We start from the raw sequence: 17,192 nt of genomic DNA on the forward strand, positions 1-17,192 counted from the left end.
TTGACAAACCTGACAAAAACAAGAAATGGGGAAAGGATTCCCTATTTAATAAATGGTGCTGGGAAAATTGGCTAGCCATAAGTAGAAAGCTGAAACTGGATCCTTTCCTTACTCCTTATACGAAAATTAATTCAAGATGGATTAGAGACTTAAATGTTAGACCTAATACCATAAAAACCCTAGAAGAAAACCTAGGTAATACCATTCAGGACATAGGCATGGGCAAGGACTTCATGTCTAAAACACCAAAAGCAACAGCAACAAAAGCCAAAATTGACAAATGGGATCTAATTAAACTAATTAGAGAGCTTCTGCACAGCAAAAGAAACTACCATCAGAGTGAACAGGCAACCTACAGAATGGGAGAACATTTTTGCAATCTACTCATCTGACAAAGGGCTAATATCCAGAACCTACAAAGAACTCAAACAAATTTACAAGAAAAAAGCAAACAACCCCATCAAAAAGTGGGCAAAGGATGTGAACAGACAGTTCTCAAAAGAAGATATTCATACAGCCAACAGACACATGAAAAAATGCTCATCATCACTGGCCATCAGAGAAATGCAAATCAAAACCACAATGAGATGCCATATCACACCAGTTAGAATGGCAATCATTAAAAAATCAGGAAACAACAGGTGCTGGAGAGGATGTGGAGAAATAGGAACACTTTTACACTGTTGGTGGGATTGTAAACTAGTTCAACCATTATGGAAAACAGTATGGCGATTCCTCAAGGATCTAGTACTAGAAGTACCATATGACCCAGCCATCCCATTACTGGGTATATACCCAAAGGATTATAAATCATGCTGCTATAAAGACACATGCACACGTATGTTTATTGTGGCACTATTCACAATAGCAAAGACTTGGAATCAACCCAAATGTCCATCAGTGACAGACTGGATTAAGAAAATGTGGCACATATACACCATGGAATACTATGCAGCCATAAAAAGGATGAGTTTGTGTCCTTTGTAGGGACATGGATGCAGCTGGAAACCATCAATCTCAGCAAACTATGGCAAGAACAGAAAACCAAACACCGCATGTTCTCACTCATAGGTGGGAACTGAACAATGAGATCACTTGGACTCTGGAAGGGGAACATCATACACCGGGGCCTATCATGGGGAGGGGGGATGGGGGAGGGATTGCATTGGGAGTTATACCTAATATAAATGACGAGTTGATGGTGTGCTGACGAGTTGATGGGTGCAGCATGCCAACATGGCACAAGTATACATATGTAACAAACCTGCACGTTATGCACATGTACCCTAGAACTTAAAGTATAATAATAAAAAATAAATAAATAAAATAAAATAAAATAAAAAATAAAATAAATAAATAAATAAATAAGTGGTGAGTTCAGCTGAAAAAAAAAATAGCTATTTACAACAAACCCACAACCAATATCATACTGAATGGGCAAAAACTGGAAGCATTCCCTTTGAAAACAGGCACAAGACAGGGATGCCCTCTCTCACCACTCCTATTCAACATAGTGTTGGAAGTTCTGGCCAGGGCAATCAGGCAGGAGAAAGAAATAAAAGGGATTCAATTAGGAAAAGAGGAAGTCAAATTGTCCATGTTTGCAGATGTCATGATTGTATATTTAGAAAACCCCATCATTTCAGCCCAAAATCTCCTTAAGCTGATAAGCAACTTCAGCAAAGTCTCAGCATACAAGATCAATGGGCAAAAATCACAAGCATTCTTATACACCAATGACAGACAAACACAGAGCCAAATCATGAGTGAACTCCCATTCACAATTGTTACCAAGAAAATAAAATACCTAGGAATATAACTTACAAGGGATGTGAAGGACCTCTTCAAGGAGAATTACAAACCACTCATCAAGGAAATAAGAGAGGACACAAACAAATGGAAAAACATTCCATGCTCATGGATAGGAAGAATCAATGTTGTGAAAATGGCCATACTGCCCAAAGTAATTTATATACTCAATGCTATCACCACCAAGCTACCATTGACTTTCTTCACAGAATTAGAAAAAAACTACTTTCAATTTCATATGGAACCAAACAAGAGCCCGTATAGCCAACAGAATCCTAAGCAAAAAGAACAAAGCTGGAGGCATCACACTACCTGATTTCAAACTGTACCACAAGTCTGCAGTAACTAAAACTAGCAGGGGAAATGCCAGTTGCTTATAAAACCAGAAGGTCTGTGAGAACTCTCACTATTATGAGAACAGCATGGGGGAAATCATCCCCATGATTCAATTACCTTCCCCAGGTCCCTCCCATGACACATGGGGATTATGGGGATTACAATTAAAGATGAGATTTGGGTACGGACACAGCCAAATGATATCAATTCCCTATTTAATAAATGGTGCTGGGACAGTTGGCTAGCCATAACATAAACAAACAGAAAATCATGGAATATAACACTGTAACTGTCATATGTAAACTACTCTTCTCCTAAGTAGAAAGACTAGATGATGAACCAATCAAAAAGAATAACTACAATTTTTCAAGACATAGACAGTACAATAAAATATAAATAGAAACAATAAAAAAGTTAAAATGTGGGAAGATGAACTTAAGATAGTGTTTCTATTACTTTTCTTTTTGCCTGTTTGTTTGTTTGTTTATGCAAACAGTGTTAAGTAATTATTAGGTTAAAATAATGAGTTATAAAATAGTTTTTGCATGACTCGTGGTCATCTCAAACCAAAATACATATCATGGACACACAAAAATAGAATGAAACTAAACCATGTCACTAGAGAAAATTACCTTCAATAAACAAAGACAGGAAAGAAAAAAAGAAGGAAGAGAAGACCACAAAACAACCTGAAAATAAATAACAAAATGCAAAAGTAAGTTCTTATTAATAGCAATGTTGAATGTAAATGGACTAAACTCTTCAATCAAAAGACATAGACTGGCTGAATGAGTGAAAAAACAAGACCCATGACCTACAAGAAATACACTTCACCCATAAAGACACACATGGACCGAAAATAAAGAAATGAAACAAGATATTCTATGCCAATGGAAACTAAAACACAGCAGGAATAATTATATGAGAAAAAATAGATTTCAAGACAAAAACTATAAGAAAAGACAAAGAAGGACACTATATAATGATTAAGAGGTCAATTCAGCAAGAAGACATAAGAATTTTAAATATATATGCACCCAACACTGGAGCACACAGATATACAAAGTAAATATCACTAGAAAGATAGATAGGCCCCAGTGCAATCATAGCTGAAGAAAGGCCCCAATGCAATCATAGCTGAAGACTTCAACACCCACTTGCAGCACTGGACAGATCTTCTGGACAGAAAATCAACAAAGAAAACATTAGACTTAATCTGCACCATAGACCAAGTGGATCTAATAAATATTTACAGAACATTTCATCCAACAGCTGCAGAATACGTATTCTTTTCCTCAGCACATGAATCATTCTCAAAGATAGACCAAAAACACTGAAATAATATCAAGCATCTTCTCTAAGCAAAATGGAATAAAACTAGAAATTAAAAACAGGAAGAATTTTGGAAACTATACAAATACATAGAAATTAAGCCATATGATCCTAAATGACCAGTGGCTCTATGAAGAAATGAAGAAGGAAATTGAAAAATTTCTCGAAACAAATGATAATGAAACACAACATATCGAAACCTATAGGATACAATAAAAGCAATACTAAGTGGGAAGTTTATAGCAATAAGTGCTTACATCAAAAAGGAGAAAAAACTTCAAATAAACAATCTAATAATGTTTTTTTTTTTTTTTTTTTTTTTTGAGACGGAGTCTCGCTCTGCCTCCCAGGCTGGAGTACAGTGGCCGGATCTCAGCTCACTGCAAGCTCCACCTCCTGGGTTTATGCCATTCTCCTGCCTCAGCCTCCCGAGTAGCTGGGACTACAGGCGCCCGCCACCTCGCCCGGCTAGTTTTTTGTATTTTTAGTAGAGACAGGGTTTCACCGTGTTAGCCAGGATGGTCTCGATCTCCTGACCTCGTGATCCGCCCATCTCGGCCTCCCAAAGTGCTGGGATTACAGGCTTGAGCCACCGTGCCCGGCCAATAATGCATTTTAAAGAACCAGAAAAGCAAGAGCAAACCAAACACAAAAACTAGTAGAAGAAAAGAAATAATAAAGATTGTAGCAGAAATAAACGAAATTGAAATGAAGAAAACAATACAAAATATTAATAAAACAAAAAGTTAGTTTTTTTAAAAGTTAAACAAAATTGACCAACCATTAGCCAGACTAACACAAAAAAAGAGTGAAGATACAAATAAATAAAATGAGAAATGAAAAAAGAGACATTACAACTGATACTACAGAAATTCAAAGGATCATTAGTGGCTAGTATGAGCAACTATATGCCAATAAATTGGAAAATCTAGGAAACAATGGACAAATTCCCAGACATACAATCTATCAAGAGTGAACCAGGAAGAAATCCAAAATCTGAACAGAATAATAACAAGTAACAAGATCAAAGCTGTAATAAAAGTCTTCCAGTGGGCCAGTAATGGTGGCTCATGCCTGTAATCCCAGCACTTTGGGAGGCTGAGGTGAGTGCGTAACTTAAGGTCAGGAGTTCGAGACCAGCCTGGCCAACATGGCGAAACCCTATCTTTACTAAAAATACAAAAGTAGCCAGCCGTGGTGGCATGCGCCTGTTGTCCCAGCTACTCCAGAGGCTGAGGCGGGAGAATTGCTTGAACCCAGGATGCGGAGGTTGCAGTGAGCTGAGATCACATCACTGCACTCCAGGCCAGGTGATGGAGTAAGACTCTGTCTCAAAAAAAGAAAAAAAAAAAGTCTCCCAGTGGCCAGGCGCAGTGGGTCATGTCTGTAATGCCAACACTTTGGGAGGTGGGCACCCGTAATCCCAGCTATTGGGGAGGCTGAGGCACGAGAATCTCTTGAACCCGGGAGGCAGAGGTTGCAGTGAGCTGAGATCACACCACTGCACTCCAGCCTGGGTGACAGAGTGAGACCCTGACTCAAAAAAAAAAAAATGTCTCCCAAAAGTCTCCCAGTCAAGAAAATCCCTGTACCTCATGGTTTCACTACTGAACTCTACCAAAACTTTAAAGAAGAATTAATACCAATCCTACTCAAAATATTCTGAAATATTCAGGAGGAGAGAATATATCCAAGCTCATTCTATGAGACCAGCATTACTCCAATATCAAAATCAGACAAAGACACACTAAAAAAAATAAAAATAAACTACAGGCCAACATCTCTGATGAATACTGATGCAAAAATCCTCAGCAAAATACTAGCAGACTGAACTCAACAATACATTAGAAAGATCATTCATCACGATCAAGTGGGATTTATTCCTGGGATGCAAGAATGATTCACCATATGCAGATCAATCAATGTGACACATCATATCAACAGAATGAAGGATAAAAACCATATGATTATTTCAAATGATGGTGAAAATACAGTTGATAAAATTTAACATCCCTTTATGATAAAAAAAAGTGGGTATAGAAGGAACATACCTTAACATAACAAAAGCCATATATGACACACCCACAGCTAGTATCATATTGAGTGGACAAAACTGAAAGCCTTTTCTCTAAGATCTGGAACATGGCAAGGATGCCCACTATCACCACTGTTACTCAACATAGTACTAGAAGTCCTAGCTAAAGCCATCAGACAAAAGAAAGGAATAAAGGGCATCCAAATTGGAAAAGAAGAAGTAAAATTATTCTTTTTTGCAGATGATATATTATACATAGAGAAGCCTAAATACTCCATCAAAAAACAATGAGAACTGATAAACCAATTCAGTAAAGTTGCAGAATATAAAATCAACATACAAAAATCAGTAGCATTTTTATGTGCCAACAGTGAACAATATGAAAAAGAAATTTTAGAAAGTAATCCCATTTGTAATAGTCACAAATAAAATTAAATAGCTACAAATTAATTTAACCAAAGAAATAAAAGATCTCTATAATGAAAACTATAAACCACTGTTGAAACAAACAGAAGAGGGAAAGAAAAATATTCCATATTCATGGATTAGAGGAATAAATATTGCTTAAATGTCTATACTACCCAAAGCAATCAATCTACAGATTCAATTCACCCTCTATCAAAATACCAATTACATTCTTCACAGAAATAGAAAAAACAATCCTAAAATTTATATGGAACTGCAAAAGACCCAGAATAGCCTGAGATATCACAAGCAAAAAGAACAAAACTGGAGAAATCACATTACCTGACTTCAAATTATTCTACAGAACCATAGAAACCAAAACAGCACAGTACTGGCATAAAATCAGACACACAGACCAATGGAACAGAATAGAGGACCCACAAATAAATCCACACACCTATAGTGAACTCGTTTTTAACAAAGAGGCAAAGAATATACAGTAGGGAAAAGGCATTCTCTTCAATAAATGATGATGGGGAAACTGAATATCCTTAGGCAGGAGAATGAAACTAGACCCCTATCTCTCATCATATAAAAATCAAATAAAAATAGATTAAAGACTTAAATCTAAGACCTCAAACTATGAAATGACTACAAGAAAACATTAGGAAAACTCACCAGGACATTGTTGTAGACAAATATTTCTTGAGTAATACCCTACAAGCACAGGCAACCAAGCCAAAAACGGACAAATGAGAGCACAACGAGTGCAAAAGCTTCTGCACAGTGAGGGAAATAATCAACAAAGTGAACAAACAACGCACAAATAGGAGAAAATATTTGCAAACTACTCATCTGACAAGGGATTAAAAACCAGACTGTATAAGAAACTCAAACAACTCTACAGGAAAAAATCTAATAACCCAATCAGAAAACGGGCAAAAGATTTGAATAGGCATTTCTCAAAAGAAGACATACTAATAGGAAACAGGCATATGAAAAGGCACTCAACATCATTGATTATCAGAGAAATGCAAACCAAAACTACAATGAGATATCGTCTCATGCTGGTTAAAATGGCTTATATCCAAGAGACATAAGCCAACATCTTGGCTGTGGATGAAAGGGAATCCTCACACACTGTTTTTGGAAATGTAAATTAGTACAATCACTATGGAGAACAGTTTGAAGGTTCCTCAGAAAAACTAAAAATTGAGCTACTATATGATCCAGTAATCCCACTGCTGGGTATATACTGAAAAGAAAGGAAATCAGTATATCAAAGTGGTATCTGCACTCCCATGTTTGTTGCAGCACTGTTCACAATAGTCAAGATTTGGAAGCAACCTAGGTGTTCACCAAGAAAAGGTGGTGCTTATACACAATGGAGTACTATTCAGTCATAAAAGAATGAGATCCAGCCATTAGCAACAACATGGATGGTAGTGGAGATCATTACGTTAAGTGAAATAAGCCAGGCACAGAAAGATAAACATCATATGTTCTCATTTGTTTGTGAGATCTAAAAATCAAAACAATTGAATTCATGGAGATAGAGAGTAGAAGGATGGCTACCAGAGGCCCAAAAGGATAGTAAGGGGCTGGGTGGGTGGAGTGGGTATGGTTAACGGGTACAGAAAAATAGTTCAAAAATAAGACCTACTATTTAATAGCACAACCATGACTATAGTCAACAAAAATTTTACATATTTAATAACTAAAAGATTATAACTGAATTGTTTGTAACATAAAGGATAAATGCTTGAGGGGATAGATACTCCATTCTCCATGATATGATTATTTCACATTGCATACCTCTATCAAAACATCTCATGTACCCCATAAATACACACATGTACTATGTACCCACAAAAATTAAAAATTAAAAAAATTTCAAAGAATCCTTGAAGAAAACCTAGGAAACACCATTCTGAACATCAGTCTTGGGAAAGAATTTATGACTAAGTCTTCAAAAGTAATTGCAGCGAAAATGAAAGTTTACAAGTGAGACTTAATTAAACTAAGGGGCTTCTTCACAGCAAAAGAAACTATCGACAGCATAAATGGACAACCTTCAGAATGGGAGAAAACATTAACAAACTATACATCCAACAAAGGTCTAATATCCAGAATCTATAAGGAACTTAAACAACTCAACAGGCAAAAACCAAATAACCACATTGAAAACTGGGAAAAAGACATGAATAGACACTTCTCAAAAGAAGACATCCAAGCAGCCAACAAACATATTTTTTAAAAAAAGATTCAGCACCACTAATCATCAGAGACATGTAAATCGAAACCACAATGAGGTACCATCTCACACTAGTCAGAATGGCTATTATTAAAAAGTCAAAAAATAACAGATGTTGGCAAGGATACAGAGAAAAGAGAACACTTACACACCATTGGAGGGGGGTATAAAGCAGTTTAACCCCTACAGAAAACAGTATGGAGATTTCTCAAAGAACAAAATAGAACTGCCATTCAGCCCACCAATCCCACTACTGGGTTTTTATCCAAAGGAAAAGAAATTGTTTTATCAAGAAGACACCTGTGCTCATATGTTTATTGCAGCGCTATTTACAATAGCAAAGTCATGAATCAACTTAAGTCTCCACAAATGGTTGATTGGATAAGGAAAATATCCCATGGAATACCATGTAACCATAAAACAGAATAAAACCATGTCCTTCACAGCAACACAGATGGAGCTGGTGGCCATTATCCTAAATAAAACAACTGAGAAACAGGAAGTATTGAAGCATCTTACAATCATATTTTGAGCAAAAATAAGACATACTCAACTGAGAATATACTGTATGATCCCAAAGTATATAAAGAACACCTTCAAATCAACATGAAAAAGGAAGACAATTCAATAGAAAAAAATGACCAGAAGACTTGCACAGGCAATTCATAAAAGAGGATATACAAATGGTCATCAGAGAAATTCAAATTAAATGCATCAGAAGGGTAAAAATTAAAATGATAGAAAATACCAAATGTTGGCTTTGGTAAGGAGGAACTGGTATTCTCATACATGGACTGATGAGAGTATAAGTTGGTACAACTACTGTTCAGATGTATCTACCAAAGGTAATCTATGTATGTACAGCCTGCACCCTGCAACTTCATTCTGTGGTATACACACTCTAGACATATATATGTATGGTCAACAAAAGATACAAACCAGAATGTGCATAATGGCACTATTTGTAATACCATCAATCTGGAAATGTTCATAATACCAAAATGTCCACCATTAAAAGAACAGATATATTAATTATAGTATTACATATAATGATATATCATACAACAATGAGAACAAATTAGTTATACCTACCCATAATAAAATGAATCTCAAAACATAGCATGAATAAAATAAGTAAGGCACTAAAGAGTACATATCATATAAATCTATTTACAAAGAGGCAAAAGGAGATGAAACTAATCTATGGTATTAAAAGTCAGAATAAAATTATCCTTGATGGCAGGGAAAGAGGATTGGATAGTAACTTAAAGGGGCATAAGGGCACTTCTGGGTTTCGGGCAATGCTTTGATTTTTAATCTAGACGCTAGTTCCATCTGTATAAAATAAAACTTGTGAAGATTTATTAAAATGTACATTCATGAATTTTGCACATTTTCATTATTTTATCCTTCAATAAATAGTTTACATAAAAACACAAGGAGATAATTTAAAACTACAGTATTGGGAAGGAGGAAATTGATTCTAAGGGATTCTTAAGTCTTTTGATTTTAAAGGTTATATTACCAACCAATATTATACTAACTCAAGATTGCATGTTATATTTGCTAAAGTTGAACATCAAATCAATAACATTACATCAAAAGATTACTAAACAAACTTACACTACAACATGACCAGGGTCACCATATCTCCTCTTGTGCCCCAAGTCAATGCAACTTTGAATATTTCTCCCATATTCTTTCCTCCCTAGCAAAAACAACTACATCCTCATACATATATCAATACATCACATTGTACTTCATAATTCAATTTTACTTGTCAATTACATTTAAATCAATCTAGGAAAAAATTTAAACTTTATCCCTCACTTTTGCATGCTGATATCTGAGGATATGTCATGATCTTTGGGAATAAGATAATCATGGGGAAAAGTGCTGTTTCTTTCACTATCAACAGAACTACTAAGTGACTAATGAATGAGTGCGGTAGCATATACAGCATGCACACCCTGGACAAAGGGATGATTCACACCCAGAACAGAACAGGGTGGGACAACATGAAACTTCATCACACTACTCAGAATGATATGCAATGTCAAACTTATGAATTGTTTATTTCTGGGACTTTCCATTTAATATATCTAGATCACAGTGGACCATAGGTAACTGAAACCATGGAAAGCAGAACTCTAGATAAAAGGAGACTAATGTATTTCAGTTAAAATGACAATTCCTAAACCAGCAGAACACAGGACCTTAACTAGCACTCTAAACTTCAAGTAAGATTTTAGAGGAAAAAAATATATGATTACAAGAATGGGTCATCTCTACTATTATACTCATCACCATTGAAAGTTTCTTATAATAGGCTTTTATAATTTTCAGATTTGCAAAAAAAAAAAAGAGGTAAAATTTCTACAAATATAATTACATAAATTTTCCTACCATAGTGTCAGATATTAAGCTAGATATTTAATGTAATTCTCATATATAAGTTAATTCTCCCAAAGGCTGAAAATTAGGAATCATTATAATAGTCTTAAAGATACAGAAACTGAGGTTCAGTGGATTTAAATTAGTTTCTCAAGGTCAAACATCTGGCAATTAGCAGACTGAGGACTTGAACTCAAGGTCTGTTTGCATATGATATCTTCACCTTTTTAAACTATATTATGTAACTCCCTATAGTTCCTCAGCAAAGACATATACATGATTCATGTTAGAAATTAATACATCAGTGACATATTAGTGAAAGGAAGGCTGAAATACAGAGGGTGATGGAAGAAACAATCCTGTGTCCTTCAAATAACTGCCTAGGCATGCAGAAAGCTGATCCCTATAAGGAGTTAAAATATATAGCTTAGATAAAGTAAATTAAAAGGGGCTGTATGAATCCACTGCAGTTAGATTTGGAGAAAGATGCATTTATTATTCTGTACACCTTGGCATATGTGATTGATGTCAATTTGAGGCTTTATAGAGTAAAAAGTGCTGACAAACAAGTGAATCACTTTATTAATGTGCTATAAAAGGATAAATGAGGCTTGAGAAACTGTTTGCCCTAGACTCAGCACACTGGAAAGGCTGGCAAAGGTAAACCCCTCCTTAGGATGATCCATTGCAACTCCTTCTCAGTTTTTCATATGCAATCTTTCCCTTAGATTTCTTAGAGTTATTAATTCTCTATATGCACAACTTGAAAATACTTGGTCTTACTCTGACCCATCTCAAAATACTTGGCTATCGCATTCATTTATCTAGCCCACAAACCTTCCACTAATCTCTTATCTGAAGTCTGCTCTCCTGAGAGAAGGACTCGTCAGGTGTCTTTCTGAGGACTTCTGATTTCTTCAAATATTTGAGAAATGTGTATCTCTTAGAAGGAACAAATCAATGCTGTCACAATGGGATTTATGAGCCCACCCCACTCTCCAACACCATGCTCCTGTGAGGCTTCTTTGCGGCACTAGAAATTCACTCCTAGATGTCTTAGAGATTTTATTCTTCAAGAGATCTTTTTCAAAACACAAATATCTAAAATTATTATTAAATAAAATCTATCTGGGAAGAGCTAAGAAAAAGAGCAAAACCATAGTAGGAGTTCAGGAAGGAAAAAAGGCTACCTACACATTTTCCTAGACAAACAACAAATGTCGTCCGTAAGCCTCTAAAGTGCTTGTCGGTAAATTTGTCCAAATTTCTCAGGTTCCAGATCAGCCTTTTTTTTTTTTTTTTGAAAATAAACTTGTTCCTTTAGGCCAGGAGAAATTGTACCCATTAACAGGAACTGTTCCAGAGAGAGGTAAGTATACATTTAAGACACACATGGAAAAATAAACCATAAAAACCCCATCCCACTATGCTATCTAGGACCTCAGGATATTATTGTACAAATTAGAAAAAGGCACCCATTCTGGATGTAGGGCTCACGACTCAGCAAAAAAAGAAACAGCTGAATTTCAACCCCTACCCCCATCCTTACTAGGAGCAATGTGCACTATGCACAGAAACTGCCCAACCATATGTGAGGTTCTCTAGGACTACTGTCTCAGTTTGCAAAAGATTGTTCACAGGCTCTGATTGTGCTTCTTCAAATTGTCTTAATTAAAAGAAAATTCTAACCTTTCAGGTTAAATTTTAGTACAAATATCTGAAAAGTCAACACTTGTTTGATATTTCCCCAAGATGTATTTTGAAATTCACTGAGGAAATTGTTGTCTTCTGTCACTATATAAGCATTTTTCTTTCATCTGCCCTCTGCTGTGCACTTCGTACCCGTCATACCAATACACACATGCATACACACAGACCTAGACACACCCACGTCCTTCACCAGCCACACCCATACCTATACACACAGACACACACATACACACACAACCAGGCAAACACACACCATACAACTATACACGTTCACCCAACCATACACAATCATACATACAAACAACCACATGCACCCAAAAACACACCACACATACCCACACCCATACATACCCACACTCAGTCACCCACCCACCCACACATATGCTCATCCACACAACCATAAACATATATACACACACCCTACACACACACAGAAATGCACACTTATATAGCCGTACACAAATTCTTTCTCCAATCACTGATGCCTTCTCTTACTAACACTGCACAATCACACACCAAACTCTTCATTGACCATGTTTCCTGATTGAACATGTTTTCTGATTTTTCCAAGACCATCCTCACGTCTGAGATACATCTCACTTTAACACATCTCAAAATATTTGGCTACTTATCACATTCATTTATCTACCCCACAAACCTTCTAGTAACCCATTATCCAAAGTCAGAATGGTATTCCGGTTTTTAAACTTTGTTTATGCATCAGCTTTTATTTGTTCAACCAAATAATTTAGAATGCCTTTGGAGGCCGGGCGCGGTGGCTCAAGTCTGTAATCCCACCACTTTGGGAGGCCGAGACGGGCGGATCACGAGGTCAGGAGATCAAGACCATCCCGGCTAACAGGGTGAAACCCCGTCTCTACTAAAAAATACAAAAAGCTAGCCGGGCGAGGTGGCGGGCGCCTGTAGTCCCAGCTACTCAGGAGGCTGAGGCAGGAGAATGGCGGGAACCCGGGAGGCGGAGCTTGCAGTGAGCTGAGATCCGGCCACTGCACTCCAGCCTGGGCGACAGAGCGAGACTTCGTCTCAAAAAAAAAAAAAAAAAAAAAAAAAAGAATGCCTTTGGAAATATTTGTAAATAGCAAATATTTCTGGATCTGAAAATGTTCCAAAAATGAACCATTGACCAATCAATTTCACCTAAGCATTGACCAGCCTATATGTTTACAAATTGCATACCTATTCAAAATAACATAAAGACTGCTGAGGTTTGAAGACAGCTTATATGATACTCTCTTCCCTGTCAGATACAAGCCAATTGAAAGCAAAAATGTGAGGAAGACCAGATAAAAATATCAAGTTTATTATAGATTAAACTGGATTGGAATAGATGGCTTTAGAGAAAAAAAGATGTTCCTAAAACTCCCTTATCCAGAATTAGATACTTACACTTCAGTCACTATCAGCACTGAACAATGGAAGTCCTTTCCCCATATAACCAAGAGCATATCAGATCTCTCTACAGAGAGAAGAATCGCAAAGACAAAAGGGAAATAATAATATGCCAAACATGCTCTGTTCCTTGTCCCAAACTCACCAATGAGGTTAGTCCATTCTTCTCTCATGAGGAAAAGCAAGGAGCACAGAGGAGAAAGATGTCCTTCTACCTGTAAGAGACATCAGAAGAACGGAATAAGTATTTACCCCAACACTTCTCAGTTTTTCTTTCATCTCTACCTTTTAGGCTTAACCAATATTTTAGGAATAACCAGGTATGGAGACATCACCCTCCAGAGAGATCAGCAGTCTATCAAAATTATCTGCTCTCACCTTTGTAAGACCATTTGTTTTTTATCCCAGGACGACAATTTCAGCAGTATAAAGTTTTCTCCCAGAAGACACTAAAATATGCCAAAACCACATATTAACTAAATTAATCCCAAAACGACTTAGGAATTAATACTAAAAATTTATTCTCTATTCTATTTCTTAGGCCAAATTATTTTTCAGTCTTGTCCAACATAGCTTATCACTGTTTGCCAGTAAAATAAAAAGGCATCATAAAGATATTTTGGTTATAATACAATAAGTTGAGATGTCCCAAATTTAAATAGGAATCTTTTTGAAATCAAATTATCAAAACTCAAATACAAAGAGAACATTTTGAAACAAAAGAAAAGTGACTACCAACATGGCACATGTATACATATGTAACAAACCTGCACGTTGTGCACATGTACCCTAGAACTTAAAGTATAATAATAAAATAAAATAAAGAAAAGTGACTAATACAAAAGAACCTCCATAAGGTTATTAGTGAATTTCTCAGCAGAACTTTGACATTTCAAGAAAGAGTAGGATGATATATTCAAAGTACTGAAAGGAAAAAGTGCCAGCTGAGCATATTATAACTGACAAAGCTGTCCTTGAGAAATGAAGGATAGATAGAGATTTTCACAGACAAACAAAGGCTGAAAGAGCTCATCACCACTAAGGCCTGCCTTGCAAGGAATGCAAAAAAGGGTTCTCTTCAAGTTGAAATTAAAGAATACTAATTAATAACATGAAAACATATAAAAGTACAAAACTCACTAATAAATATAAATAGTCAAATTCAGAGTACTCTAATGCTGTAATGGTGATGCACAAAAGATTTTTAAAATCTAGTGTAAAAGTTGAAAGACAAAGTATTAACAATAATCATAGCTACAATAATTTGTTAATGGATGCACAGTATAAAATGATGTAAATTGTGACAGCAATGACATAAAATGTGGGAAGAGGAGAATTAAAAGTGTAGAGTTTTTGTACACAGTTAAAGTTAAGTTGTTATCAGCATGAAATAGACTGCTATAAGATTATGTAAGCCTCATGGTAACCACAAAGACAAAACTTCTAGTAGATACACAAAGGATAAAGAAAATGAAATCAAAGCATACCACTACAAAACTTATCAAATGACAAAGGAAGACAACAAAAATGGAAGAAGAGGAACAGAGGAAGTAGAAACCAGTGATAAAAAAAATAAACAAAATTTCAGTAAGAAGTTCTTACCTACCAATAATTACTTTAAATGTAAATGGATTAAATTTTTCACTCAAAAGACAGACTGGCTGAATGGATTAAAAAAAAAAAAAAAACAAGACCAAATATACACTGTCTACACTAGATTCACTTTAGCTTTAAGGACACACATAGGCTAAGAATAAAGAGATGAAAAATGATTTTTTATATATATATATAATATATATATTCTAATGTTGGACCAGATACATTGGGTATAAATTGGAACATAAAAATATATGAAGCAAATATTAACATTGGAGCATATAAATATATAAAGCATTAGAAATATAAATATATAAAGCAAATATTAATGGAACTGAAGGGAGAAATTTATAGCAATATACTGCTAGCAGGAGACTTCAATACTCACTTTCAACAATGGATAGATCATCCAGACAGAAAATTAATATGGAAACATTGGATTTGAATAACCTATAACCAAATGGATCTAATAGACATATAGAACATTTCATCCAACAGCAACAGAATAAACATTCTTCTCAAGCGTACATGGAAAATTTTCCAGGATAGATCATATTTATATAATCACAAGCCACAAAACATGTCTTAACAAACTTAAGAAGACTGCAATCATATCAAGTATTTTTTTGGACCCCAGTGGCATGAAATCAATAATGGGAGGGAAAATTAAAATTCACAAAAATATAAAAATTTTAAATCACACTCTTGAACAATCTGCATTAATATATACTAACAATGAACTATCTGAAAAAGAAATTAAGATGACTATTCCATTTACAATAGCTTCAAAAAGAATAAAATATTAGGAGTAAACTGAACCAGGGGTCCACTTTCAGTTCACTGAAAACTACAAAACATTGATGAAACAAATTTAAGAAGACACAAATAAATGGAAAGTTTCCTGTGTTCCCAGGTTGGAAGAATAAATGTTGTTAAAATGACCCTACTACCCAATGTGCTCTGCTGATTCAATGTAATCCCTATCAATAGAAAAAAAATCCTAAAATTTATATGAGACCACAAAAGTCCCCAAGAGCAAAAGCAATAGTGAGCAAAAAGAATAAAGCTAGAGGTATCACACTTCCTGATTTTTAAATATATTACAAAGCTATAGTAAACAAAACAGTAGGATACTAGCATAAAAATAGACATACACACCAATAAAACAGAATAGAGAGAACTAAAGTAAATCTATATATATATATATATGGTCGACTGATCTTTGACAAAATTGCCAAGAACATACAGTGGAGAAAGGATAGTGTCTTCAATAAATGGTGTTGGAAAACTAGATATCTGCATGTGATAGATACTGCATGATCTCCCTTATATATGGAGTCTAAAAGCAGAGAGTAGAATGGTGGTTGCCAGAGGCTGGTGTGTTGGGGGAACTGGGGAGATGCTGGTCAGAGGAGATAAAATTTCCATTATACAAAATGAATACGTCTGAAGATCTAATGTATAGCATGGTTACTATAGTTAATAATACTGCATTGTATACTTACAATGAGCTAAGAGAGTAGATCTTAAGTGTTCTCACCACAAAAAAAGTTAATTATGTAAGATGATAAATAAGTTCATTAGCTTGATTGTGGTAATCATTTCCCAATGTGTACACACATCAAAACACCATGTTTTGCATCTTAAAATATACAATTATTATTTGTCAATTATGCCTCAATAATGCTGGGGGAAGTAAATCAGGGGTGAGGCCATAAGCAATGAACAGGAAATATCCCACTTGACTGGCATTAGAAGAAGAGAGTGTCACCTGACAATGATTTAAAGTTGCCACTCTCACTTCCAGGCTGTAGTAATTTCTGACTCTAGACCCTCAGATTCTCCCTCTACCTGGGCCAAAGCAACTGGTAACTTTCCAGATAATGGTTGATCTGTCAACCTGGGCCCCAG

At 35.6% G+C, this 17,192-nt stretch overlaps 1 long non-coding RNA gene across 2 annotated transcripts in view; it reads right to left on the bottom strand.

Annotated features, from left to right (window-relative positions):
• LOC116274957 overlaps window positions 1-17,192 on the bottom strand; it is a 152,837-nt gene that overhangs the window by 123,255 nt on the left and 12,390 nt on the right. For both annotated transcript variants that reach the window (XR_004183823.1, XR_004183822.1), the window contains one exon: window positions 13,831-13,900. This is a non-coding gene — a long non-coding RNA (uncharacterized LOC116274957). The remainder of the gene's footprint in view (window positions 1-13,830; window positions 13,901-17,192) is intronic.

This window comes from Papio anubis, chromosome 5 (assembly GCF_008728515.1).
Source record: "Papio anubis isolate 15944 chromosome 5, Panubis1.0, whole genome shotgun sequence".
Classification (NCBI taxonomy): Eukaryota; Metazoa; Chordata; class Mammalia; order Primates; family Cercopithecidae; genus Papio; species Papio anubis.